This window comes from Condylura cristata, unplaced genomic scaffold (genome assembly GCF_000260355.1).
Source record: "Condylura cristata isolate star-nosed mole 26May11 unplaced genomic scaffold, ConCri1.0 scaffold00019, whole genome shotgun sequence".
Lineage (NCBI taxonomy): Eukaryota > Metazoa > Chordata > Mammalia > Eulipotyphla > Talpidae > Condylura > Condylura cristata.
In genome coordinates, this window is record NW_004567120.1 from 32819324 (window position 1) to 32844618 (window position 25295).

Consider the following 25295-nt stretch of genomic DNA (forward strand, 5'->3'; position numbering starts at 1 on the left):
TTGGTGAATTGTTCCACTGTCTTTTTCTTTTCCCTCTATGGAAATCTATCCTACTGGATTCATTATATACAATATACACCCTCTATATCTGTGAAATAAACCAGTAGGCAGATTAACAAGAAAAAAAAAAGACAATTTAATCATTTAAAATGTTGCTTCTGTGAGAGGCATCACAGTGGGGAAAACGTGAATACCCACATAGGCAGATCTGACAGCTTATATAGTAGGGGAAGGTGAGGAGAGATACTACTTAGAGAAAAGAAAATGAGTTTTTAGGAAAGATGGAATGGTTCTTTAGAACAAATTGGCGTTATGATAGTTTATTGCAAGGTTTATCTGCATGTGGTGTTGATGTTTAGTTTCCATTCCTGTCCCAGGAGTCATCTACTGGGTTATGCAACTTCCAAGGAGGGGATTTATGACAACCGATTGTCTTGGGGGCTCTGTCTTGAGGAAGATAAGGGAATTTCAGTGAATGCTGCTCCTTGTCTTTGCTAAACAGCTCTAAATATCAGTATAACAACATGGCATATTTTGGGGTGATAAAATATGTGACAAAGTAAGACACATATATATTGGTCTTAGACCCTGGTTCTCTTTGAAACTGAACTCCTTTGTACTGTCATGAATGGCAGGCATGCTAGGCTCATATCATCCAGAGTTCCTAAATTCCTTTCTGGGTCCACAGATGTGTATTTTGTTCTATTAGATGATTTTTTTATTTGAAATTATGTATTTTTTACTTTAGGTATATAGTTGCTTCCAAGATACATTTTTCAGTCATAACCACTGAAAATATGTTAATTTTGAGGATACTGTTGTAGAGTAAGAATACACATTTAGGAAATTTACAAGAATATTGTTCATGAGGTAGCAAACTTTATAAGAATGTTTTATCAATAGCTATTTGCTATCGATTTGCCCATTGAGTAGTCTTATGCAAAAAAAAAGAGATGAGAAAGACAGTTTGGGGCAAGTTCATTTGAGATACGAGAAAACCAAGTTACTCTCAGAAAGAAAAATGATATACTTTTTGAAAAACTTTGCAATTCATCTAAACCATCCTTTTGCTGAAATGCATTCATTTTAAAGGTCTCTGCATCACAACAATAGCTTTAATGTGAGGCTTGATAACAGCTTCTTTCATTCTCAGTGTACACTCACCATTTTTCCCTTCATGAAGTGACTCCTGATGGACACTGCTTAGCTTCAAGTTGGAGGCTGCTTAACTGCAAAATCAAGTGATGATGATGCTGACTGAGAAAAATGCCACAAGACCAAAGTAAAATGATATTGTTTTGGGTGCCTCATATTTGCTAATTGAGAGGCACTATCTCATATGCCACTCAATACTTTAAGGGATTTTTAAAGGATAAAAGAGGAGGGAAGAGGAAGATAGGATTGCACAAGCTGTTTACCAAGAATAGATTATATTCCTTAGAGTTCATTGGCTTTTAATCAAGATGGTCTTGATTGCTATCGAGAAAAAAAGAAAGTATCTTTGTACAGTTCTCAAAGAATGCTGTGTATAGCTGGAACATGCTTCATGCCAGTTAGTAACTACTTAGTGCTTTTTTTAAAGTTAGAAGTTCAATAAAATGGAGTCACAGGCACAAGGTGGAGTCAAGACTGCCAGCCACTAATATTGATTTGCACAGTTAGAAATTTTGGGCTTTCAGCCCCACTCCTAATGATAGGGGGAAAGGATATCCTGAACGAACTCTACAGATAAAGGCTTTGTGGACTCCACCCCAGACCCGGGAACTACAAATCCCAGCATTACCAGAGGGAGGATTGTGGGACCTGAGGGTGGAATTAAGCAGCCATGTTTGGATATAAAACCAGACATGTGAGCTTTGGGGTTCTCTTTGCCTCCTGGCTTGTCTCTTGGCTTTTTGCCAGCTTTCATCAGGTTGTTGGAACTCTGGGAACTGGTAGGACTCATTAACCAATTCATCTCTCTCTTTCCCTGAGTTATTCATTTCCCTTTCTCTTTAAATATACCCACTATTAACCTTTTGTGTGTGCGTGCAGTTGAATCTCATAAGTCCCTTTAAGTGCACAGGTGAGGACCCACAGTCAGACAACCCAATCCATATGGGTTGCCCTGTAACTGTATGTATCACAGCCTCATTTCCTTTTATGATTGAATACTATGTCACTGTATAGATCAGATTTTATCTATTCATCCACTGAAGGATATTGCATTGTTGCAACCTTTCAATTATTGTGATTATTAGTACTCTGCTATGAATAGCTCATTTCAATTGTTTGGGCATATACCTTGGAGAGGAATATGGTAATTCTGTTTACCTTTTGAAGAGCTACCAGGTTGCTTTACACGGTAGCTGCACCCTGTCCTCCCCTTGCCCTTTCACTCAAACATACCATTTTGCCTCTGGAAGTTCTCTGCAGCAAGCGACTTCCCCTTACATGCAGTTTGGGCACAGCATCACCCATATAAAAACTTGTGTACTATTTTCTTGTGCTGACATTTTCCCCTTGATCAGTCCTATAATCACTACACTGTCCCAGTCCGGGTTTATTTTAGGGACATTAGTGAAATGGGAGCCCTGGCTAGAGTCACTGTACCACAGCATGGCCCCTAAAAGAGCAAGTCGGTCTTCCTCTGCCACTGTCTCTTTTACAGCACTCCATGGCCTTGTTGACCTCAAATAAAAAAACAACAGTTATGTCACTACCAAAATTTTGGGAACCAACAAGAAAAAGGCAGTTTGGAAGTGAGATACATATGCACTTCCTATGAAGCAAATCTAGCACTCCCTAATAAGAGTCTTTGGAGGGGTTCCTCCTGGGTGAAAAGGCATCTCCTTCATTCTGCAGAAGAGGGGAATTAACATCACTTCCCTTGGAGATGCAAGGAAGGTTGGGTCCTGTAGTTTACTGATTGCAAATGCATGGGAACTCTCATCTAACCTACCAGCCTCATAAAACAGGAATTCTGTACATTAATATTCACAACCTCCTAGAATGGAACATTGCAACTTGAGGAGGGAAAATGCCTGGCTTTAAAGGCAACTGGATATGGCCTCTTCATAAATCAGCACTTTCTAGTTCAGCCTGGACTTGGAACTGTGCTGGGGACAACCAACAATCAGGTTCTGCCTGCTTGAACGCCTTTTCTGCCTTCTGTATGGAGCGGTACTCTGTGTCCTTAACAGGGTGATGTTTTGTTGGTACCTCTTAGAATGCAACAGCAAATACATTTTCTTCTCTCCAGCCACAGACAGAGCCCTCTGACTTTCTGGTGACAACTGAGATTTAAAGGAAACATCACCTTCTATCCCCTCTCATGTTCTCATCCCTTGTTTTTTTGGTGTCCTCTCTCACATGCCAGATTTCTAGCAGAATTTCTTTAACATTCATTTCATTTTATCACTGATGGTTTTGTTCTTCCATCCCAAGAGAACTAGGACCCCCAATTCACTCCATTGAGAGGAATGTGTAAATCATTTCATATCTCTGTTTCTAGTATTTTGTTTGAAGTTTGAGAAGAGCCCTCCTCGTTTTGAGTTTCTAATATATATATGTATGTAAATTATTGCTCTCCCAGTTGGTAAAGCTTCCTAGCCTGCAGTTTTCATAGATTGACTTGATTTTTTATGGACTGACTTGTGTTTCCCTTTGTATGTAGCTAACTCAAGTGCACAGCTTGCCTGTGGGAGTAATTCAGAATTGGGCCCAAAGAAATTGTACTAGTTTCATTTCTCTTCTCCAGGTACCATGCTGACTGGCATACAAGGGGAGGCATGGGGTGGGGGGTATGGGTATCAGGCTTCTACCAAGTCATAAAATCTTTCCATTTAAATACTCTTATCATATTCATGTTGCCTCATAATCTTTTAGCATCTTTAAAATATCCAGCAGTCATTCTGAAGGGAAATCATCCTCTGACCCATGTTGCCTGAACTTATAGTGGAAGAAACTTAAAAAGAGGTGGAACTGGGGTTTGGGGAAGATTGGATGAAGGGTCTGTAAACCAAGTTAATCTGAATTCGTAATTAGCATTATTATTTAACTGACAGCTGCTATTCACATGTGGGATCCTTAACCAAAGTAAAGAATGTTTGAATAAAGGAAATATTGACTATTTGATAACATAAAAATGAGAAGTATTCTTCCATCCAGTAGAAGTCAAAAGGCATACATACCAAAAGCTGGGTAAAGTATTTACAACAAATGCAATTTACAAAGGATTGGTAGCTTGTCTTTGTAAGAAACACCTATGAATTAATTAAGTAAACAAAGGACACAGACAATTCACAGCAGGGGACCCACTTGCTTACTGACATGGAAAAACATTCAGTCTGTCTGCTGGGAAGGAAATACGAATTCAAATAGGAATGAGATGCCCCTTTTGCCTACCTAATGAACACTATTGAAAATACTGAGATGCAAAAATGTACAAAATGAAGAATCATGTAAAAAATATATTTATAAAATAAAAATAAATAGGCCCTCCCTGGTGGCGCAGCGGGTTAAAGCACAGCACTGAGAATCTAAAGCCACTTCCGCATGAGTTCGATTCCCGCCTGCCCCGAGATGACCATATGGCGCGGCAGACCTCTCCTGACTCGCCCGCTGCTCCCCTCAGCAGTGTACTTCGTCGATCTGCCTGTTCTCCCCGCTCTGTCTCTGGTGAATCCTCTCACCCTCCGCATCTCTGGCCTGTATCCCAGTTCTATATGAATAAATAAATCTTTAAAAAAAATAAAAATAAATAAATAAGAAACATATAGGCTGCTATCACCAAACTAAAAAAGGATTGTTGTCCAGTGCTGAGAACAGGATTGTCAATACTATAATTCTCATTATTGTTGGTGGGAATAATCCTTTTGATAATTAATTACATAATAAGAACTTCAAAATATTTATGTCTTACCCATAATTTCCTTTTTTTTTTTTTTGGCAGAGTACTGGAAAATATAAGTCCATATATTTACAATGAATTGACTTGTGTTTCCCCCAAATACATATGCTGAAGGCCTAACTCCCTGTGAGATAGTAGTTGGATGTAGGGACTTCAGGAGATAATTTTTTTAGATGAGGAAATTGGGGCGGGGGCTCATGACAGGATTAATGCCCTATAAGAAGAGACACCAGTGAGTTTGCTCTTTCTTTCTAACATGTGAGGACGCAGCAAAAAGGCAGCTGCCAACTTGCTAGGAAGAGTTCCCAACAAAAATTGACAATGACTTTAATCTTGGACTGTTAGACTCCAGAAATATGAGAAAATTAATTTCTGCTGTTTTAAGAATATTTTTCTATTTGCCTTGGACCCTGCTTTATGTCTGAGGTCAGTGCAGCGGTCAGCTAGCATGTTTGCCAGGGAACCTGCATTGTCTCTGAAGTTTGTGAATAAGTCCATTAGTCATGTCGTCCTTGGACTCCATTAGCTCTCTAGGTCCTTGCAGGGGCCCTTTGTATGTCATCCTGACACGGCGTCATACCTGACATCACTTTAGGGCTCCATCGGCCAAGTCTACCAGTCTCTGCATTTTCTTTCACATGGGCAGGACTCAGCTATGTGTGCCTTGGAGTCCGCATTATGTCTGCAGGCAACACAGGCAGCCCTTGACTATCTGCTTGTCTGCTGAATCTTGAGGTCAGTGAAACGCTCATTAACCGTGTCTGCCATGATTTCTTCATTCTCTCTTAGTGCAGGGGTCCTTTGGCATGTCTGCATTCAATTCTACTTTCTCTCTCAGGTTCATGCAAGAATCCATTAATCATGTCTGCCTTGAACTGTGATTTCTCTGAGCTCATTAAAATCTTCCATTTTCCATGGCTGTTTTGAACTATGCATTTTCTGAGGTCCATGTTGCCGTTTATCAACCACGTCTGCTCTGGAGTCTGCATTATCTCTGAGGTATGTGCAGAGGTCTATCAACCCTATCTGACTTGCTATCTGAATTTCTCCGAGTCAGTGTAAGGGTCCATTAGACTTTCTGCCGGACTGTATTCTCTCTGAGGTCAGTGAATTGATCAATAGCCATTTCTGCTTGAGCTCCTGCATTCTCTCTACCTTTGTGCAGGGGTCAATTGTCACGTGCACTTGAAGTCAGCAGTCTGAGCTCAGTGCAGGGATCCATTAGCCATGTCTGTCTGTCCCCTCATACTCTTTGATGTCTGCACAGGGTTTTATTCCGCTTTTTTTTTTCCTTTGGAACTCTGCATCCTCTCCAATATTCATGCACGGGTATGTTACCCATGTCTGACTTGGATTCTGAATGTACTCCACGGTCCTACAGAGTCAGTTAACCATGTTTGCCTCAAATTGAATTTTTGCTGAGATCCTGCAGGACTCCATTAGCCATGTCTGATGACTCTGCATTCTATCTGATATCGTTTGAGTGGTACATTATCCATGTGTGTCTTGAACTCTGAATTCTCTCTGAGGTTAGTGAAGGTATCCATTAGCCACATCTGCTGACCATCCATTCTATCTAAAGTAGGTGCAAGGGTCCATTAGCTTTGTTTCTTTGGACTTGACTCTATCTGAATTCAATGCTGGAATCCATTTGGCATGTCTCCCTTGAACTATGCATTATCTCGCTGGTTCGTCTTGGAGTCTATTACTATGTCTTCTTAGACTGTTCTAACTGAAGTTGAGCAGGAGTTTATTAGCCATGTCTGCTTGGATTCTGCATTGTCTAAGTCTGTTCAGATATCCAAACTCCATGTCTCTGGACAAACAGCCTGCCTCTGCCTTTTTCTGAAGTTACGGCATGGCCCCTTAGCCATGTCTGGCTCTCTGCATTTTCTCAGATAACAGAGGGATGTAGTCATTCAAGTGTTCCTGGACTCTGAATTCTCTCCAAGGAGAGTCAGGGATGAATTAGTTATGTCTGCCTTGGGTGGTGCTACTGCAAATGGTGGAGTACAGAAAAGATGGTTCTCCATCTGGCACTGGCTGAGTTAGAACATGATTAAGGGATCGTGGTTCTTGCGACTTTCTTCGATTCCACATCCTTTCTCTGCATTCCTAAAACTGGGTACTATGGGGCATGATGAACTCACCACACTAGAGCACAAAAAACTGAATGAAGTCTTTCAAAGTTTACATTGCTTAGTAAGATTTTATAATGCGACAGCCATTTCTCCCCTTAGGAGAGCAATACTTCTGGCACGTTAAATACTGGATTGTTGTCTAGTTTAAAAACTAAAGAATCAAAACTCAATACATAAAACTATGTGGTCCGAGGGAGGTAGAGCCGGTGGGGCATTTTTGGAGAAGCACCAGGGCTTTTGGGCTCCTCCACCAAAATCTTAGAAACCCTGCACCCTCACTCCGGTTCTGACCAAAAGAAATAACATAAGAATAGAAGCCCTAAATATCTCATTCATGTTGTTTGTCACACGTAGGGACATGATGAACCCAACTTAGCAAATGCAACTTGGAAGGAAACTTTTTTTAAAAAATCCTCTCTTCAGGCCCTCCCTGGTGGCGCAGCGGGTTAAAGCACAGGACTAAGAAGCTTAAGTCATTTCCGCATGAGTTGGATTCCCGCCTGCCCCGGAGGAGATCCACATGGCTCCCCTCAGCAGTGTATTTCATTGATCTGCCTATTCTGCACCCCACTCTATCTCTGGTGGCTCCTCCTACCCTCTGCATCTCTGGCCTGTACCCCAGGTCTGTACGAATAAATAAATAAATCTTTTCAAAAAATCCTCTCTTCACTTAAGTATAACTTATGTGAAAATATGAAATTAAAATAAAAAACCTGTGATTGCACAAATCATAAGTTTTCAATATTTACATAGGAAAAAGTGTTCTGAAACTTGAAACAAACCTAAAGGGAGTAAAACTTAGTGACTTCCTGACTGGTTGCAGCGAGAAGACACTAGCCACACTCTGATTTCTTTTGAAAATACCAAGCCTCCTAAGAACAGACCAACCCCAGACACTCAAACCTGAAGTGAGTCGGCGGGCCAGGCCCAGGCTGACAAGGCTTCCCAGAGTGGCTGGCCAATGGGATACCGCACAGGGACAGGCAGAGGGAACAAGGTGGGTCATTTAATATTCTGAATGTGACCATATTGGCTCATAGAAGGTTAAAGCCTCAAAAGAAACTAGTAGCAATGTAATCCCAACACCCTGCCTGGTGCTACAGCACCTGACTACTCACTTAGCCATCCTCTCCAAATCAAACTTGAAAGTGTCTCTGGACCTTGGGTACCTTGCTCTAAAGTCACGGCTGATTCTAGATTTCAAACAGAGTGAGGCATAACTTGTATTTGGCTGTCCCATCAAATGTGAAAACTTGGTTTTTCCATAATATCTATGGAATCATTTAGTATTTTTTATTTTTACTTAAAACATTGTTTTAATGGAAGTAACATTGGTTTATAACATTATGTAGGTTTTAGGTGTGAATCATTATAAATCAACATCTGCAGCTGTTACATTATGTCCACCACTAAAAAGTCCAATTCCACCCTTCACCATACACTTGGCCTCTTTTATCTGATTTACCTCTACTTTCCCCTTCCCTCTGGTAACAACTAAACTAGTCTTATAGTCTAAAAGTTTGTTTTTTAAAATTTAGTTCATTTGTTTTGTTTCTTTATGTACCACACATGAGTGAAATCATACTGGGCTTGTCTTTTTCCATCTGATTAATTTCACAAAGCACACCCTCTAAGTCCATCCAGGTGGTTGCAAATGGCAATAACCAGCCTTACTTCCTCCCCTTCCTCCCTGTTTACTTACGATTGCTGCACAGTGTTCCATCATGTACATATGCCACATCTTCTTTATCCAATCATCTGTTGATGGATATGCATATTGTTTCCAAATCTTGGTTATTGTGAGTAATGCAGTGATGAATAGGTGAGTGCATATATCTTTTTGATTCAGTACTTTCATATTCTTTGGGTAAATACCTAGAAAGTGGAATAAATGGATTATATGTAATTTTTATTTTTGAAGATTCTCCCTACTGTTTTCTATAATAACTACACCTATTTACATTTCGACCAACAGTGAATAAGTGATCCCTACTCTCCACACTTCTGCAACACTTGTATCCTACATTTTAATAATAGTCATTTTCACAAGTGTAAGGTGATAACTCATTGTTGTGTTAATTTTCACTTCCTTAATAATAAGGGATGATGAATATAATTTCATGTGCTTGTTGGTCATTTGTATGTCTATTCAGATCCTCTGCCCATTTTTAAATAGGGTTGTTTTCTTTTTTTTCCTTTTATATATATTTTACATCATCCTTTTTTTTTTTTATAGATTTATTTATTTGTGCATACAGAACTGGGGTATAGGCCAGAGGTGCAGGGGCGGTGAGAGGCTTCACTAGTGACAGAGTGGGGAGCAGAACAGGCAGATCGATGAAGTACACTGCTGAGGGGAGCAGTGGGAAGGTCAGGAGAGGTCTGCCGCACCATGTGGGTCACCTCCAGGGCAGGCAGGGATCGAACTCATGCAGAAGTGTCTTTAGCTTCTTAGTGCAGTGCTTTAACCGGCTGCGCCACCAGGGAGGGCTCCATCCTTCCTTTTTGTACAATGTATGCTTTCTCCTCTCAGGTATAGTCCCATAAAATTCCCACCACCAATACACCCGGTTTTTTTTTTTTTGTTTGTTTGTTTGCTATGAACACCTTGTCAAATGTGTTATTTGCAAATATCTTCTCCTCGTCTGTAGAATTCAGTATCATTTAATATGGACCAGAATGCCCTTGCTTATTGCTGACCACTACCCACTATAAAGTTGGTAGTGGAGTGAGGGGATCGGACATTTGTGGGATAAGGAGAGGGTGCCGAGAGGCAAACAAACAAAAAAAGAACTCAGCGATGATGACGCCTGCCTCCATGCTCCGCAGATGAAAGCCAGTGCCCTAGGAGGTAGCAAATAAGTCAGATTTTGAAACCATTTCCGGTTGGTCACAGATGTCAGATTATCAAAGGTAGCATGCGGTGGGCGGGACTTCCGCCCCACCACCTCTCGACTTCCTTTCAAGTTCCCTATGCCCCCACTGCCTAGGTGGTGAGCGTGAGGAACTAGAGCTCCTCAGGCGGCAGCGTGCGTAAGGACGTCTGACTAGAAGTTGGGCAGTGCGCAGGAGCAAACAAGCGGCTCAGAGCGTGCCTGGGACGTCGAGGCCTATCGCATGCCCAAGTGTGACTGGGCACTCAAGCAGTAGTTGGGACAATGTTCCGGCTTATTTCCAAGGTTTTGACCTTTTTCCACAGGGGATGGAACTCACCCCAGGCAGAGAAGAGGAAGCATCTGCAGCTTCTGGAAGGTAATCAACTCATCCTGTCCTTCTCCAGGAGCGTGCACTAAGCATACACTCCATTGGTGTGATATCCCAGCTCAAGTCGCGCTCTAGATGGCGCCTTCCTGCGGAGAGGGCGACCCTAGTCCTCAGCCCTTGGCAATAGTGTGGGCAGAGGAGTTGCCTGGGAACCCTTGTATTTATTTGGGAATTTATCTTGGGTAGATGCTGTGTGAATGTGCCACAGACCCCTTTCTGTACTGCTGTGGAGCGCTTCTCCCTGATTTGAGGGCAGGGATTTGATTTTATCCCTCCTCCCCTAGTGGAACTCAAGGCTGTATTTCGTCATCTTTGTTTTCTCAAAATCTTCCCCGCAAAGGACCGGGCAAAACTAAACCAAAACAAACTAGCATGGAGATTACTATAGGGGGTAGGGGGCGAGGGAAATGGGGACCCAGTGGTCATCGTGGAGGATTAAGAAACCATCCCCAGAGCCCAGCATTGATGACGTGTGACATCTGTGAAGGCCTCATTTTGTAGGTGGTAATCCCTTCAAATAAAAGATTCCCAGGTAGGACTTATTGGTAATTATTATATTGTGTTTACTTTTGAGATTAATTGATGAAACCTTTTGTTCACCCATCTCTTAGGTGACTCCGAGTTAAATACTGTGCAGGGAGTCGTGACAAAATTATATAGCGAGTATGGCTTGATTAATGACTTGATCTACTTCAATTGTGATGTTGTGACTGGCAGTGTGCTTCCAAAAATTGGACAAAAAGTTACTGCCATTGTGGAAGAAGATAAAACATCTAATGAACTGAAAGCAGTCAAAGTGAGTTCTGTGGGTTGGTGGGTTGTCTCAATTGGGGATGGGGACTTTCAACCTTTTATTTATTTAGCCTCTCTGAGGTAACCTGGTAAAATGGATCTAGAGTAGAATTGGACTTCAATTTTAAGTTAATTGGGGCATATGTTCTTATCTTTGTATGGATTTCAGCTTATAAAAGTGTAAATTATATATGTACCCTTTAGCATATAAAAATATAGCCTACATTGATAATTATTAGAGACTACAGTATCTTGCAGCATCCTTTTTTCTCACCCAAATAAAGGTTTTTTGCATTTGTTGAAATGTAATTGCTAGGTGAACATACATTTTAATCAGAAAAAAAGATAGGATTTATGTACCATAAGATTGTTCGTTTTAAAGGTATAGTTCAGTGTCATTTTTTGTAAATTTACAATCATGCAGCCATCACCTCAGTACAGATATTTTTAGATTTTTTAAAAAGATTTTATTTATTTATGCATACAGAAATGGGGTACAGGTCAGAGGTGCAGGGGCGGGGAGAGGATTCACCAGAAACAATGGGGAGCAGAACAGGCAGATCGATAAAGTACACTGCTGAGGGGAGCAGCAGGCGAGACAGGAGAGGCTGCTCGCCTGGTGGATCATCCCCGGGTTGGGGATCGAACTTCCACTGAAGCACCCACAGCTTGACTTAACTTCGTAGTACAGCACTCCAACCCACTATGCCACCAGGAAGGGTCCGATATTTATTATTTTAATGGGATAATCAAATGATGCTTCAGCTTTATTGCACTAATTGATATTGTCAGCAGCAGGCTGTGAGATTGGCTGCTGATATTTGACAAGGATGGAAGTATTGTCACAATATCTTTGAAACCTCTGCTAATCTGAAAAAAGGGTCTCAGGTTTATTTTGCATTTCTTTCAAGTGTCTATGAGTAAAAAAGCCACCTTTTTTTAGAGCTATTTATTAGAAACACCAAGGATGTTTGTAGGTTATGGAAATTTGAGCTTTGTTAGATGCCCTCCACGGCTGTCTTTGAACTTGGTGGATTTAAATTTTTACTTGTTATAAACATGTCCAGTCTTATCCATGTGGCTTTGGCTAAATAAAAATTCTTACAAAGACTTTCCATGTAATAATTTATACAAATATTCACTAGATTTTCCTCTAAGGTTGTTTAATTACATCCAAATACTCAGTTTACCTGGAATTGATTTGGGTGTAGTTCTTGAGAGGAAGATGAGATTTTGTTATGTTATTGGCTCCTCTTTTGTCTCCATACTGTTAGTGGAATAATCCATTTTTCCTTGCTGAATTAAATGTTCTTCTATCCATATACTACATTGCTATAAACATTTGAAACTATGGAAACACTAGTATTGTGTTCCTTGGTGTTAGCTTGCCCTGGAGGTATGATCAAATGCTTTACTTGCTAGAGTACTGTAGCATGTTTCAATGTTTGGAAGCCTGGTTTTCCCTATCAAAACTATTTAAGATTTTGGAATTTACTGACTATGTTTGCATATTGATTTTTCTATATTCATTTTAAAATGTGTGCACAGTTTCTCCAGTCACAAACACCCATCACAACTTTTTAATTGGGTTGACTTAATTTTTAGATTTAATTTATGGAAAACTGACATAATGTTAATATTCTTTCCTTCAAAAAAACCCCATCGCTCTTATATACCTCTGAACTGCATTTTATATTTAGTTCAAATAGGTTCTGTGAGTATTTCCTGCTAAGTTTATTTTGCATAGGTTAATGATTTTTATTCCATGATCAATACACATTTCATTTAAATTATTTAACTTTAAAAATAAACTTAATTTTAGCATAATTTAAGTCATTATCAATGTATTTACATATTGAATGTTCAAGCCAATTTTGTCTTCTATATAGATACCTGTATCTATTTTTGTTACATAATTTGGTAGATGGCAAATGTACTGAACTCTTCTTTTGCCATTCTTAAATGGTTAAGATTCACTTTATTATTACTAATATTATTTAGATAGCAACTGGTTACAAATAAATTTTAATATTTTTGAAAGAAAAATTTTGAAATATTGCTAGTGTTTTTATGCTAAAAGCTTGGAATTATTCAGTACTAATGTACCCTCTGTTCGACATGATATTTTCACAGGTCAAGTCTGTAGAATGGGTTACTATCCTGTAGAATGGATTACTTTGTAAAGTGGGGGGATCTGTTGTATTAATTCTCCTCACCATGAGCATGAGGTCATGTCTTTTGACCCCTTCTGTCATGATTCAAATTCTTAGTGTCATTTGTAGTTTTCATTGAATTAATCTCTCATTGCCTTGGCTAAGTTCATTCCTAGGTACTTCTTTTTGAAGGATTGAATGGAATTGTTTTCTTCATTTTTCTCCTCACTTACTGTTTATATATGAAAACAACAGATTTTGGTTATGTAGATTTGGTAGCTTGACACTTTGCTATATTCATATATTGTTTCTAATAGTCTTTTGGAGTCTTTAAGGGGCTTCTATATATAGTATATCATTTGTAAATGATGGTTTCTCTTCTTTTTTTCCAACCTGGATTCCTTTTATTTCTTGTCTGATTGCTCTAGATAAAACTTCTAATACTAAATTAAACAGAAGTGGTGACAGTGGCATCCTTGTCTTGTTCTTGATCTTAAAGGCAACTTTTTCAATCTTTCACCATTAAGCATTATATTGGCTGTAGATTTGTGATATGTAGACTTTATTATGTTGAGGCAAATTCCTTCTATTGCAATCTTGTTTAGTATTTTTATCATAAGTGGTGTTGAATCTTCTCAAAGCTTTCTTTGTATCTATTGATATTATGATTTTTATCTCATTGATAGGATTACTGCATTGATTAATTTTTATATTTTGATATTTTTTAAAATATCAAATAACCCTTGGTTCCCTGGGATAAATCCAAGTTAATCATGATGTATAGTCCTTATAACATTGTTGAATTCAATTAATTGGTATTTTCTTGAAGATTTTTTGCATCAATATTCATCAGGAATACTGGTCTGTGATTTTCTTGTGCTTCCTTTCTGGTTTTGGTATTAGACAATGTTGGCATAGTAAAATGTATTAGGGAGAATTTCCTCTTCTTGAATTTTTAGAAATAGTTTGAGCAAAATGGGCATAAATTCTGTGGCATAAAGCCACCTGGCCCTGTTTTTTGTTTGGGGGCTAGCTATTACTGTTTCAGTTTCCATGATTGTGATCTATTTATTCAACTCTCCTTTTTCTTCCTGGTTTTTTCTCCTTCTGGAACCTCAATGATGTAAATTTTAGCTTACTCCAAGTAGCTCGTATTTGTACTTTAGAAATTTTTTCAATTCCTTTTATTTCTTTGTTCTTTTTGTGTATTATCTATCACTATGCTTCTATGATTTAAAGCTCACTAATTCTCTGATTACTGCGTTTGTCTTTTTTTGAGACTATATTTTTTAATTAGGCTATATTTTTCAATATAATAGTTTATTTTTACATCATTTTGTACATTTTTTCCATCTTAATTGTAATCCCCGTGGGCTTCCCATTAGGCTATAATATTTTTTAAGATCCATTCCTTCTTGTTGTGGCAGTCTCATATATACTCAGTCTTCGTTGTGTTCCTGTTTTATATCATCCATTATTTTTTCTCCCGCCTTTTTTTTTTACAAGAGATTTCTTAAGTCTTTTTTAAAAAAAGATGTATTTATTTATGCATAGAAGAACTGGGTTGGAGGACAGAGGTGGTGGTGTGGTTGTGTAAGAGAGAGAGAGAGAGAGGATTCCCCAGAGATGGAGTGGGGGACAGAACTAGTGGATCTACTGACATACACTACTCAGGGGAGCAGCTGGTGAGACAGACAGGTCTGCTGTGTCTTATGTGGGTTAGTTCCCGGGTCGGGAGGTCATAATCAGCTGCAGTGGTGATAGCACCGAGTGTAGCCCTGAGGCCACCAGGGAGGCCCTCCATTGTTTTTCATAATTGAGCAAGCATACCTAGAAATGTTACCATAGGCCTCCCTGGTGGCGCAACGGGTTAGGACGCAGCTCTGCAAACCAGCCGCAGCCGCTTCAGTGCGAATTCCATCCTGGGTCCCGGAGGTGACCACATGGCGCGGCAGACCTCTCCTGACCCGCCCGCTGCTCCCCTCAGCAGTGTACTTCATCGATCTGCCTGTTCTGCTCCCCTCTCTGTCACTGGTGAAGCCTCTCACAGCCCCTGTACCTCTGGCTTGTACCCCAGTTCTGTATGCATAAATACATAAATCTTTTTTAAAAAATGTTTTCATAAACTCCACTTCAGGTTGAAACCTCTCAGGGTTTTTTCCTGTAGCATTTGTGCTATGTTCTTCTGTTTCTTCATTTTCAGTTACTGTGGGTGGTAACATAGGGTTTCCTTTTCTTATCTTAATATAAAGCTAGGGCCTTCTTTTAAACCACCATACTTTAAGTGTCTGTTATTCCAAAGACTGCTGCCCTTGTGCCTGTTCAAATGACTGCGGCACTGGTGCTGGTAGAGGGTAATAGGCAAGAACCAGAGCAGCAGGGCATCAAAAGTTCTCCTCCAGTGAATCAGCAAGGTTCGAACTTCCTGCTGCACTGTGGGTACCCAAGTAGTGTGGTGGACATCCATACTGAGCCCCTCCTGTAAGCAAACTCCTCAGCCAAATTTTTTGTATGGTCTCTTGGCAGCTTTAAACTCAAGAGGGTCATGCTCTGTACCCAGGTGCCCTGGCCCTGAGCCAGAATCTCATGGTTTCCTTGCTCGTCACTCTAACTTAAAATGCTTGCTGTCTCCTGAGCTGTCTTTAACCCTACCCCCAGGTGGGAGGTACAAATCTCTCTTTTTTCACAGCCTGGGTCAGATCCCACTTTCTCCAAGAAATTGTCATCTATACTCTCAGTCTGAAATTTTCTCCTGACTTAGAAGTTGTAGAAGCCAAGTTTTGCATTTGTTTTTGACACTTGCAACAACGTGCTTTGTATTTACCCCATTTTATGAATTCTGGGAGGACAAGAACAGTATATCTTTTCTTTTTTAAACGACTTTAAATTTAATGTATTGACATTGGCTCATCAATAGAATATATGTATCAGTTGAAGAAATGCAAGATGATAGTAATAGGAGAATCTGCAAAGGGAGAGGAATCTATGGCTTCTTAAACTACTCTAAAAAGTAAAGCGAAAACTATATGAAACCCAGGCATTATTTTATCATCTCATGCCTATCACATGTTTGTCAGGTGAAATATATTCACCAAAAGTTTATTATACGGCCCTTCCTGGTGGCGCAACAGGTTAGGAATCAGCTGGTGCAATGGGTTAGGACGCAGCAGGGCAAGCCAGCTGCAGCCACTTCAGTGCGAGTTCGATCCCCACCCCAGAGGTGACCCACATGGCGCGGCAGACCTCTCCTGACCCGCCCGCTGCTCCCCTCAGCAGTGTACTTCATCAGTTGGCTTATTCTGCTCCCTACTCTGTGTCTGGTGAATCTTCTCGCTGCACCTGCACCTCTGGCCTTACCCCAGTTTTGTGTGCATAAATAAATCTTTTAAAAAGTTTATTATAGTTCTTTAAACCATTTTTGAACAACAAGGATTGAAGCATGTTTCTGATTTCTAACCTTTTATTATGTTTGAAGTAACTGTCCCCTTTTTATTTTATTCCTGGTTAACATTCTTTTAATGGAGATATACTTGTCACTTAATATTCTGTTAATTTTAGGTATGCAACATTATGATTGGATGTTTGTATATATTACAAAATGATCACCCGATATGTCTAGGTAGCATCCATCAGCATACATACACTTTTTTTCTTTTCTGAGAATTTTTAGATCTAGGCTCTTCAGTGTTATTGTTAACTATATTAATTTTATTACTGAAAATTTGTGCCTTTTGATCTCGAGGTAACAGCATCTTTATCTCACAGGTGGATGTTCTCTATGAAAACTGCCCAAGTGATGGACAGGCAGGCAGCTGTCCTCCAGGGGAAGATGCTGGCCACCTTACTCATGCAGCTTACTTTTCACTAAATGTTGTTTGTAAAGGTACGATTCACATTTGTAAATTACAGTTTACCTTTTTTTTTAATAACAGTTTATTTTTACATCATTTTGTACATTTTTTCCCCATCTCAATTGTAATCCCCGCGGGTTTCCCATCACCAAGTCACCAGTGTACCTGCTTTTTAATTTTATAGATGGGATTTGGCGATGGTCAAATTTGGAGCAAGCTTATTTGGTGAGAGTTTACTTCAGTACTAGCTCTATTCCAGTATTGTTGGCTCCAATTTGTGTCCCTTTTGTCCTTGAGGTGGACCTCTGGAGTTGGCAGTAATATACAGCAAGGAACGGGATGTGTAATGTTTTTAGCACTCATGTCATTACTTGCTGGGTTTTCATTTATTGAATGCAGTTACTAGTATTTGTGTGTAATTTTTCATATAGGCATTGATTTTTTTTTTAATTTTTTTTAAAGATTTATTTATTTGTGCGTACAGAACTGGGGTACAGGCCAGAGGCTCAGGGGCGGTGAGAGGCTTCACCAGAGACAGAGTGGGGAGCAGAACAGGCAGATTGACAAAGTACACTGCTGAGGGAAGCAGCGGGCGGGTCAGGAGAGGTCTGGCTCGCCATGTGGTCTCCTCCGGGGCAGGCGGCAGGCGGGAATCGAACTCATGCGGAAGTGGCTTCAGATTCTCAGTGCTGTGCTTTAACCCGCTGCGCCACCAGGGAGGGCCTAGGCATTGATTTTTTAACCTAACTGAAAAATATTACAAATATGCATAACTTTAAAAATAAACACTTTAATATAAGGTTTGCAGACAGCTCTGTACCTTCCTCAGTGTGTGTAGATGTCCATTGATGAATTTGGTTTGTATTTATCTGCTGTAACATACTGGTTTTTAATACCTAAAGTAATAATTTGTTGATTTGTTTATCCTTTTGAGTTTAATTAAGCTCAAGATAGGGTGCTAGACTTGGCAACCAAGTAAATAAGACTTTTTGAAGTCTTACAAAGACCTCAGTACAACTGGGAGAGCACACACGTATCATGAACACCCTAAACGTGACGAAGACAACTTCGTTGAGCAGAGGAGCAAGTATGACCCTGTTATGGGGGAGAGTTGGGGAAAGCTGCCAGCGTGAGATGCCCTTCGAGCTAGACCCAGTAGCCCCACAACTCCCTGCCAGGCTGGATTTTAAAAGATGAATAAAAGTAGAAACTCCACGTCTGCCTCAGCAGCTGTCCTCTAGCTTTAATGCAAATAAGAAGTTAGTCCAGCCATACCAAGCCCAGCTTTCCATTTCACTTTTCCTGGATGTAAAAACCAGGACTTGACCTTAGTTATTAACCCTGGAAAAAAATCCCCAAGTTTCTTGTTTGAGCAATGCTCAGGGTAGAGTTTCCATTTTTGAGATGTATTAATACCAAGGAGAAAAATATTATGCATGAGAAGAATAGTTAAGAGTTTAGCTTTAGACATAATAGTTTGTGTGTGCACTTGGGTATATTAATCAGAATTTGGTTAGAGTTGCAGTATATACATTTTGGAGTTATCAGCCCGTGGGTATTATATAAAGCCACACAAAAAATGTGGGGAGAAAGGAGGGAGGGGAGTGAAGGGTGGAGGGGAAGAGAATGAGGTCTTCTATCATTCTAAAATGTAGTGGTAATAGAAACTAGGAGGAACTATGACAGGACTATGAAGAAACTAGGAAAAGCTGGGCCACAGGGCACAACAGCGTGTCCCTGTCATAGATGGTGCCCGCTTTCTGAAATGGTTGGACCACTCCTTACTTCCAGGAACGTGAGAATTCCAGTTGCTTGAAATCTTCCATGGCACCTTTGTATTCTGTGAAAATCTATAAATATGTTTATAATTGTAAACTATGAAATATATTAAGTTCATCTTCTATCTAAAACACTGAAAGAGTTGTTTCTCTCTAAGCAATTTCTTCTATAGCTACTGCTACCACTAACAGCAGTCAACACTTACTTGGGCCAGGTAACGGTCTTCGTGCTTTATATGTTAATTAATTGTCTCTCCAACTTTATGTGGTAAATACTACTCTTATACTCTCCTATTGTAGATGAAGAAGTTTAGGGACAGAAAAGTAAGTAACTTGTCCAAACTGAGGGATGGCAGTTTCAGGGTGTGAGCCCGGGCCGCCATATTCGTATGTGTGCTATTACTTTTGTACTTTCCTGCCTCTTCAGAAGGAGTTGTGAATGTCACCAGTGTTTGATAAATCTAGTGCAGCTTGCAAAAAAAGATTGCCTTGTGATGCACAGTTGAACTTTATTAAATCAGGAAAGAGACTCCATACCTAAAGGATTATATACTGTCTCTCTGAAAAGATGACTTGAGGTTACCTGTTTTAAAATGTCCAAAATGTACCTTTGAATAGAAAGTGTTTTAAGGTAGTGCAACAAGCCATTTGTGAAGGTAGTAATCAGAGCCATTATGAAATTTAACATTACAAAAAATAAGAGATAATTCCAATTCAGTTTCTCCCCTATGGCCGTTTTAGGTTTTGAGCCTTATGAGGGTGATCGAATAGAAGTTTCATTTTCCATGCAACCAGACACACGGTCGAGAAAGGCCCTCTTGGTGAAACCTCTGAAACATAAGCATGTGTATAAGGTAATTAATTTGTGTGTTCTTCTTATTTGTTTCTGTTTATCCTTCCTTTAGTAATATTTTTGCCTCTCAGCATTCTATTGGGTATGTTGGGAAGCCTAAAAGGAAATATTCTTTGCCAAAAAAGAGTCTTTTCTTATACTCTATAATTAAGATCCAAATTATGTGGTTTGTTTGGGAAAATGAGTGGGAAATTCAATTAGCACAAAGGCCCAGAGGAAACTTGGCGTGTGACAGAAGAAATAGAATGTCACCATGTTGCTTCCTCGCCCAGTCCCTTCTCTCTCAGCCATGACTGTAGGGATTAATGAATACTGCTTACTGTATTTAAGACAGTTTCTATTTCTAGACCTGGGCCCCATCCTCAGCAATTCTGACTTACTAGGTGTGAGGGGGATCTGGGCATGGGTATTTTGCAAAGTGGTCATGGTGTTGCCATGTGCGGCCAGGTGGGGGAATCTCTGATTTGCAGTGACCTATCACTTAGAGCCCAAGCAAGAAGGAGCAGCCCTGTTGCTGTGTACTGTGCTTTTGCACAAACCTCTTCATTTTTGTCATTCCAGGTCTACATTACTAGTGTGCATGGAAGACATGGGGTGATAGATGATTGTATCTTTTTCACCTTGGATTCTCTGCAACTTCCTGATGGCTACATACCTAAGGTATCCGACCTTGTCAATGCGGTGGTGGTAGACAGCATTCAGTCCTGCTATTTTTGGAGAGCAATTTCTGTGACTCCAGTGAAAATGCTGTAATAAGAAAACAATGTGTTAATTCTTTGTGCAACATTTTTTTTTTCCTCTTGGCAGTTAAGGGCACTGATTCAATATATTTTGAAAAACATGGCTAATTAAACTAACATTTAATTCAGGTATAACCTTTAAAGTTCAGTTAATTCAAATACAACCTAAATGGAATGTGTCTTCTGGAATATGTTCAGCATTTAAAATTTTTGGTTAAAGGCATTTTCATCTTAATCCTTTCTAATAATTTTATATTTATGATTTTCTGTTTTAGTGGATGCCATTTTAAAAATTAATCTACATTCTCTTTTCACTTTTAAGATAGTTTCTAATCCAAGAAAGTTTTTTGAACATATTTTGTAGATTTCTTGGGAATCATTAGTTCTTTAATAATTTTTAAAATAACTGAGAAGTGAATGTCCATCATTCTTTTTTTATTTTATAAATAAATATTATACGTTATTCTTCATTTTGTACATTTTCTTTCATCTCGGTTGTAATCTCTGCGGCTTGCCACCACCAGTTCACCCCTGTGCCATCACCATAGTCCCGTGTGCTCTTCCCACCCCAGTTTTGATCTTGTTCCCCTCTCCTCCCCCATAGAATGTCTCTGGTTTATAGTTGTTAGCTGATATTCTTTTTTACTTTATATATGTGTGTGTGTGTGTGTGTGTGTGTGTTTTCCTGATCCCTCACACTCCTGCTACAAGTGAAACCATCTGGTATTTTTCTTTATCTTGCTGGCTTATTTCACTAAGCATTATCTTTTCCAGTTCCATCCACATAGCCGCAAATGGCATGAGTTTATCCTTTTTGATTGCTGAGTAATATTCCACCGTGTATATATCTTTTTAATATCCTCGTTTGTGTTACAGGTCCAGTAGGACCAACATCTACTGCTTATTTCCCACTTTATGAGTCAGTAGTTAGAGTCAGTGTCCTCTGGATTTTAGGTATCACTCAGTGATTCACTTCAGAAATAGCCATGACCTTTTATGTGCCAGGTGCTGGGGTGTAGCCTTGAACACAAAGGTGAAAATTCCTGCCTTCTGGAACCTGCCTTCTGTCCATATGGACCAACTTAGCTTTCTGTTAGAATCAAGGGGGCAGGTGGGAGCCGTTGGAGTACCGGGTGCCCTAGCAAAATCATCATTCCAAGCAACAGATGTATTAACTCTGAAGCTCTTAGCCATCATTTCCAGGACAGGGTCCTTAAGCATGGCTCATGCCAGGGTATCTGTCGGGGACCGAGACCAGGACTTTGCCTCCTATGCACAAAACAACACTTGATCGGAACTTAGGGTAAACATCCTGGCTGAGAATGCAGCACACCTGAATCCCTTCCCCCACTCTCCTTCCCTTCCTGCTCAGCAAGTTTTGGCGCCTAAGAGATGACGATGGATCCCTCCCCTCAAATCCATTGGCCTTTAAGACATTAGACCATCAGACCACCCCCCGCCCGTACCTTCTGTGCCGCCCTCAGGTATATATATGACTGTTGTAAGAATAAACTCTCTCTCGCACGTGTCTCTGTCTTGGCCTTCTTCCTTGCGCTGTTCCTGGGGCTCTACCCCCTTGCCTTGCTGGTCAAGGCCCCCCGCAGGTATCAGCATGTTCTCCCTAAAAGGATGATATGATGCTAGGAATTGGAAGCAGGAAATACCAGTATGGAGGGGAAATAAGACTAGCATGTGGAACAGGGGTTGCAAACTTTGGCCATTGGCCAAAGCTGGCCTGCCAACTCTTTTTTTTATAGCTTTATTCAGACATAATTTATGAAGCACGCAACTTACTGCAAGTGTACACATCAATATTTTTTAGTATATCTCCAGTGGTATGCAGCCATCACCATGATCTTAGATTTATTTATTTATGCATACAAGAACTGGGGTATAGGCCAGTGCATGGAGTGAGAGGATTCGTCATAGAGTGGAGACCAGAACAGACAGATCTTCTGAAGTACACTGCTGAGGGGAGCAGTGGGCAGGACAGGAGAGGTCTGCTGTGTCATGTGGGTCGCTCCCTGACCGGGGATCAATCTCATACTGCATTGGATGACAGGAGCTTCATAGTGCGGTCTTTAAGCCCTGTGTCAGACAGGGAGGCCCCATCTTAAAATTAGAACATTTTCAGCCCTGCTTGAAAACAGCCCATATCTAGACTAAAAATCCTCGTTTGTACATTTCATCTTTTTATAGACTCACAGACACCTTCACTCCCTTTCCAACACTTTAGGTTCTGAAACCCTTTAAGCATTGAGACCCAACTGGATTCAGTTAGTCACATTTATGGCATTAGATGGCACTTGTGATCTGAATTTCAAATTGCCAGTCCCAACCAAGTATGCTGTCTGTTTTGTGAATATGTAACCAATTATCTACTGCAGTCTATCCTAGGTTTAAGTTAAAAAAAAATTTTTTTTTTCAGCTTCCATCTCTGAAATGACACTCTGGACTCACAGTGTTCCATGTCTAGTAACTAGGACGCAATTTCTTCACCTAAGGGGGACATGAAATGTTGTTGCATTGTGCCTCTTGCTTTCTTTCCATTTCTTTCCATTTCGTTCTTGATAATACTCACTTTTTTCTAGAATTTCATCTTTATATTCTTTAAAATTTTATTGTTACCTATAAAAATCACATCTAGTTTAGGCTAAAGAACAAAAATTAAGCTGGTGAAAGTCATTTGAAGAAAGAAATATTTAAACTAACTAGAAATAATTGGAAGTGCATATAGCAAAAGAAGAAACATCTATTCAAGAAAAAAAAGACATTTGATAAGAACAGGAAGAATATGGAATTTACAAGATGATCCAATGCCTTCTGTGCCCTCTTGACTCAATGTAGTATGAACTCCACTACAAAGAGATTAAAGGTTACTTTCCTCACTCTCACCCGTACAGATATGGACCCTTCTCACAACAGGAAGGTATCTGAACATCTCACGACTTTCACTCAGTTAGATAAGGTACAGACTAAGATCTGTGTCAGGCAGAGAACTGGGAGGTGCTGCCACTCAGGAGACAGATACTGGGGTCTAGGTAGGTCTCCCTATATTGAAAGTTTCTTTTAGCCAGGCCAGCATCCAAGGCTCCCTAACACAGGACAGATGAGACTCAGTGATGAGGCATCTCGTCAAGCAGGCTGCCTCAGGACTGCCCCTCCATGGTGACCCCAGCTTCCAGGGAGCCTGACCCTGGTCTGGCTGTGCTGCCCACCGTGTGGAGGAACTGAACTCCCGAAGGAATACCACTCCAGCACTGGGGCCTGGCCTCCTAACCCCAGCTGGGCAGCAAGCTGAGGGCCATCCAGGGTGCCATAAATAAACAAGGACGTGCTGGAGGCCAGCAAAGCAGATGAGGCTGGCACCACTGACATACTCCTCGTGAGGGGAGGTCATGTCCCAGGTCCAGCCACCTTCATCTTTCCTGTACCTGGAGGCCGCCTACAGATTACAGTGTTTAATGAGGCGTGGAACAAAGCCACCATGTTTACTTGCTAGTGATACTTGCTAGCTTTGGTCATGTCATGTGTGTATAAAGGAATAAGTGGATAATGACGACTATATTCATTGTGCTGCCTATAGTAGAAATTTTCATGACACAATAACCAAAATTCATTTAAGACAGCAACTTGAAATGTATTCCATATCACGGAAACATGACTAATAGCAGCCATAAAACAAAGTTGGCCATGTGTACCTTCTATTGGAATGAAAATTCAGAAACTAAGAAACTTAAGCAATTACTCCTAAACAGTCTGGTAGTAGCAAGCCCCTAATTTATGTATTGAATCACAGACTAAGCTGTTAAAAGGTTTAAGCAAAAAAAGGTTGAACAATACAGGGTAAAAACCTTGTGGTTTTACCATCTGAAGACATTTCAACTTCTTCAGGATGCAGCCAATCAAAAATAAAGCGCACAGGGCCCTCCCTGCTAGCACAAAGGGTTGGGACGTAGCACTGCAAGCTGGTGGAGCTGCCTCAGTGCGAGATCCCTGGCCCTGGAGGTGATCATATGGCGTAGTGACCTCTCCTGTCTCCCCCGCGGCTCCCCTCAGCAGTGTACCTCATGGGTCCGTCTGTCCTGCTCCCACTCTGTGTATGGTGAAGCCTCTCAGCCGTTGCACCTCTGGCCTGTATCACAGTTCTGTATGTATAAATAACAAATTGAAAATAAATATAAACAAATGAATAAATAGATATAAAAAATAAATCACGCAAATGGCAAAAAAAAAAAAAAAAGGTAAACTGCCAGGAAAATTCCAGATAGCAGGCGGCAAACTGAATAATATCCCAGAGTCCTGTCCCAAAACTACATCCCCATTACAGCCCCGGCCAACAACTGCCTCACCCACTCCCCCCTAATCAAGCCCCACCTGCCTAGATGCTTACAACTCATTCTCCTAGGGGGACACAAGCAGAAACATGGACACAGGATGCAGTTCCCCGGGCCATCCTCACTTACCAGCTACCCACCATCTGTCACCCTGATCAGGGCAACCACAGCACAGTGGTTTATGGTGATTTGCAGATCACTGGTCCCTGAGGCTCCAGGTAGGACTCAACCACAATGAGCCACACAACCCATCCGGCGAAAGGCACACGGGGTAAACTCTTGGCAAGGGGTGCGCTAGAGCCAACCACAACACAAAAAACGCCACCCTATTCTCAAGGGCACGGGACTGAGCAGTGCAAGGCAGGGGCGCCCCCAGCCCAGGATCCCAAGGACCCATGGGCTCTTAATGCAATTCCCCGGAAAGCCCACAAGAGGGCGCACTACCCCCGTCAGTCGCCCGCGTGGCGCCAGCGCAGTGCTGCTGGAGGGCCCGCT

General features: G+C 40.7%; 1 protein-coding gene across 1 annotated transcript in view; it reads right to left on the bottom strand.

Annotated features, from left to right (window-relative positions):
* SMIM10 (small integral membrane protein 10) overlaps positions 1-25295 on the bottom strand; it is a 30166-nt gene that overhangs the window by 4104 nt on the left and 767 nt on the right. The window lies entirely within an intron of this gene.